This window comes from Marmota marmota, unplaced genomic scaffold (assembly GCF_001458135.2).
Source record: "Marmota marmota marmota unplaced genomic scaffold, marMar, whole genome shotgun sequence".
Classification (NCBI taxonomy): domain Eukaryota; kingdom Metazoa; phylum Chordata; class Mammalia; order Rodentia; family Sciuridae; genus Marmota; species Marmota marmota.
The window spans coordinates 75,231-79,688 of NW_026007262.1; the positions used below are offsets into that span (position 1 = coordinate 75,231).

At 37.2% G+C, this 4,458-nt stretch overlaps 1 pseudogene; it reads right to left on the bottom strand.

The window, feature by feature from the left end:
- Positions 1–606: 606 nt before the first annotated feature.
- On the bottom strand, positions 607–1,552 carry LOC125614801 (annotated as a pseudogene).
- Positions 1,553–4,458: the final 2,906 nt, after the last annotated feature.

Genomic DNA, 4,458 nt, shown 5'->3' on the forward strand with positions numbered 1-4,458 from the left:
AATGGGTGTGTCTTGCTACAGCCCCATGGGTGAAGCTATGCTCACCTGTTCCTTTGTAATATAACCCCTTGCCCTGTTTAGGATAGAATCTTCCATGGAAGTGTCTTGTGTGTGTCCCCTCCTCTTACTGTGCCCTTGGGTGTGGCCTACCCAGGTGTCAGTCAACCTACTGACAGTGGACATCAAGAAGATAGACTCAGCCCCCTGAAACCTGACCCCTTGCTCATTTGAATAGCTTCTCCTCAATAAAAGGGGTCAGCGTGTGCTCTCTCTCTCTCTCTTTCTGCGGACCCTTAAGGTCAGAGGAGCCGTCACAGCAACCCCAAAGAAATAGGTATTTGTGTCTCTTGTGTGGTTATTTCATGCAGCCCAGTTAACCCAGTTTAACTAGAGTGACCCCTGAGCCTTTTAGTCGCGAGAACAGAAACCAAGCAATCTCCCCTTCCTGTTTCCCACCAATTGTATCAACTACTATTCTGAAAGTGATAATTAGTCATTAAACTATAAAAATTTATATATCCAAGGAGAAGGAATCTGCAGATCTAGATATTTGGCTTTGTTGTATTTTCCAAATTAGATTCCAAATGGATGTCAGAGGTCCTGGGATTAGACTGAACTGCTGCGGATCCTCCTCAGTGAGCTTTTAATGTCCCTGTTCCTCAGGCTGTAGATCAAGGGGTTCAGCATAGGGCTGACAACAGTGTACATCATTGAGGCCACTGTGTTGTTTTGGGGTGACTGTGACACAGCTGATCCAAGGTACACTCCAATGTCTGTCCCATAAAATAAGCAAACAACTCACAGATGAGATCCACAGGTGCAGAAGGCTCTGTACTTCCCACCTGTTGATGGGATTCTCATAATAGAAGAAATAATTTTACAGTAAGAGAAGAAAATTCCACAGATAGGAAGAAAAACAGACATGGAACCAACAAAATACATGACTATGTTATTGGTGAAAGTGTCAGAACAGGCCAGATTAAGAACATGAGAAGGATCATAGAGGATATTGGAAACTTCTACATCCTTGAAGTGGGTAAATCACAAGGCAATCAAATTATGCAGTTGGGAGTCTAAAAGGCTAAATAAAAAAGACACCAAAACTAAGAGGGCACATAGGCAAGGGTTCATAATGACTGAATAGTGCAGGGGGTGACAGATGGCCACAAACCAATCATAGGCCATCACAGTCAGCAGCATACCATTCATACATCCAAAAATGATCAAAAAAGACATCTGAGTCAGGTAGCCCTCATAGAAGATGACTGTGCTGTGAGTTAGGATGTTCATAATCATCTTTGGGACCAAGGTGGAGATGAAACCGATGTCAGCCAGGGACAGGTTAGAGAGTAAGAAGTACATGGGGGTGTGGAGGTGGGAGTCAGAGCTGACGGCCAGGATAATGAGCAGGTTCCTAAGTGCTTTGACCAAGTACATGGATAGGAACAGTCCAAGGAGAATGGGCTGCAGTCCAAGATAATCCGAGAGGCCCATGTGATGAAATTCTGAGACACGTGTTGGATTTTGTAGTTCTATGTTGTTTGGACAGCATTTGAAAATGAAAAGTTAGAGAAAATGAAATAAATATGTCATCTAGTATTGTGTCTACATTTTGGACAAAGCAATATACAATATACAGACTTATACCTCTTATACAGACCTCACATTTGACCATACACATTTGACCATAAATCCCATATCCTGTTTTTTTGTTTGTTTGTTTGTTTTTGCTGTGTGTGCATGTGTGTGTGTGTGTGTGTGTGTGTGTGTGATACCAAGGATTGAACCCACAGGAGTCACATCCCCAGCTGTTTTGAGGGTTTTTTTAATTTTTATATTTATTACAGACAGGGTCTCACTGAGTTGCTTAGGTCCTCACTAAGATGCTGAGGCTGGGTTTGAACTCAATTCTCCTGCTTCAGACTCCGAGTCACTGGGATTACAGGAGTACGCCACTCCACAAACACTTCATTTTTACATAAAATACAACCAACTCTTTTCAGATTAAAAACAAAAAAAAAAACGATGTTACAGCAGCACAGTTCATAATAGCTAAGATATGGAGCCAATCTAGGTACCCTTCAACAGATGAATGGATAAAGAAATTACTCAGCCATAAGGAGAAGGACTTTATGACATTTGCCAGTAAATGGATAGATCTGGGAACTATCATGTAAGTGACATAAGCCAATCCCAAAAAACCAAAGGTAGAAATTTTTGCTGATATGTGGAAGCTAAACCACAATAAAGTCGGGGAGAAGAAGAGAAGTTTAATAGATTATACAAAGGGGAATGCAGGGAAAGGAGGAGGGATAGGAATAGGAAAGACAGTGCAATCAATCTAAAATAATTTTCCTATGTTTACATATGAAAATACCTAAGTGAATCCCACCATCATGTATACCCACAAGAATGGGGTCCTAATTAGAATAAGTTATATTCCATCCATCTTTAAATAACTATAACACAATGGATCCTACTGTGATAACTAAAAAGAACCAATATAAATAAATAAATAAATAAATAAAGGAAAACAAAAAGACCCTTCCTTCATTGAGAAAAGAAAAATCATTCTAATTAAAGGTAAATGAAAAACAGTCAAACATAGATTACTTTTTCTAAGACAATGATATGAATTTCCTGGATGCAGAATATTTATAAAAACTATGTGAGAGCTAAGACCATATTATTGGAATTCAAATAAAGTTGAAAGTTCATAATCACACTTTTATTTACCACTTAAATTCATGGATTTTCATAATTCTTTCACGTTAATATTTTATTCTTTCACAGAAAGAGGGTTTCATTCAAATATGTAGATCATCTTTTTAAATCATTTTATAACCCTAACCTTGGCTTTAGTGGACTTCAAATTTTGATGAATATGCACATAATCATGAAGCATCACGGATCACACACTAGCATACAGTGCATCTGTCAATAATTCAACAATAACAAATTTAAAAAACACTTCTGAAATGTTTTGTTTTATTCAGCGTTTTCTATATCAACCCCACACAAATATAAGGAAACATCTTATACATAAGAACACTTTTGCTATTTTCTATTTTGGCAAGGTTTTTTATTTTTAGATTTTGCTCTTTTTTTGTTGCTGTTGTTATTTGGTTTTGCTTTGTTTATTTGTATTCCATAGTGTCCTGGTAATATCAGTTCTTTTTATCATAAATCCTATTATTTACAAATAAAGAATTTAGCACCTCAAGATACGTCTCCATCAGGTTTGAAACTCAGCATTCTTAACCTCGTTAAAAGAATTTCATGCTAAGCCTTCCCATGAAGGCAACATTCATTGACTAGTACCATGAGGGAGAGGCCTACAGGAGCTAGAATAAGTGTAGGAGAAAACAGAACTTTGAAAATTCCTGGACCACATCCCAAACCAAAACATAAACTTAGTCCTCTAAGCTGAAACTTTGCATACTGGTATTATCCCAACTGACATGGTTGCACCAGTGATGAGAAAACAATGATGCTGATGGTTCCTCCTCTTTTTACCATCTCCCACAGAACTTACTGGGCAGTACTGCATTTCTGCTGGGGCATTACCAGGGAGTGTGGATCCAGTGCTCCTCTCCTCCTAGTGTGTGATGAAACCTCAGGCTCTGTACTCAGGACTTGAAAAATGGCTCAAATTTATGAAGATGCCAATGAAGACAGTAGACAATGCTGTGGAGCCACTACACTGGAACTGGCAAAGTAAAGGGCTAGAAGCATGGGCTAATTAGTTCAGTTGTGCAACCTTGGAGGCCTAATTAGCCAATAGGTACACAATAATTCAATCTCTGAGGACTTGTTAATATTAAAGGAAACAAAAAAAGAGAAAAGTAAAAGTACTTGGTCTGACTTCCAAGTTGTTGGATCTTTATGTAAAACTCAGACTACTTTTCTTCACTATAACAATCAAATATGGGATTTGGTCATTGTATTAATCTAAAAATATATTGAGAATTAGATTTCTTGTTTCAAGAATCTCACACTATTTCCATTCCTATATGTCTCTAAGGAGAACTTCATATTTCAATTTATTTTTACCTTTGCTTGGTTTGGTACTTTACGTACTGAAGATATATGGGTTTTTTACTAGTCCAACTGAATCTTGGTTCTTTTTTCTCTAATGAAATTACATTGATACATTATAAAACCACTGAAGTTTACATAAGTTTTTGACAACATACTGTATTTAAATACTCCAGGAGCAGGGATTGGGCTGTAGTTCAGTGGCAGAGTGCTTGCCTAGCATGTATTTGATCCTTAGCACCACATAAAACAAATAAAGATACATCTTGATCTAGATATACAAAAAAAAAATTAATAAAATTAAATAAATAAATAAATACACTAGGAGCAGGAGGAGGAAACTATATTTTAATATTAATTTCTCTTTTTTAACCAATACATAATAATTGTACATATTTAAAATGCAATGTAATATTTGGA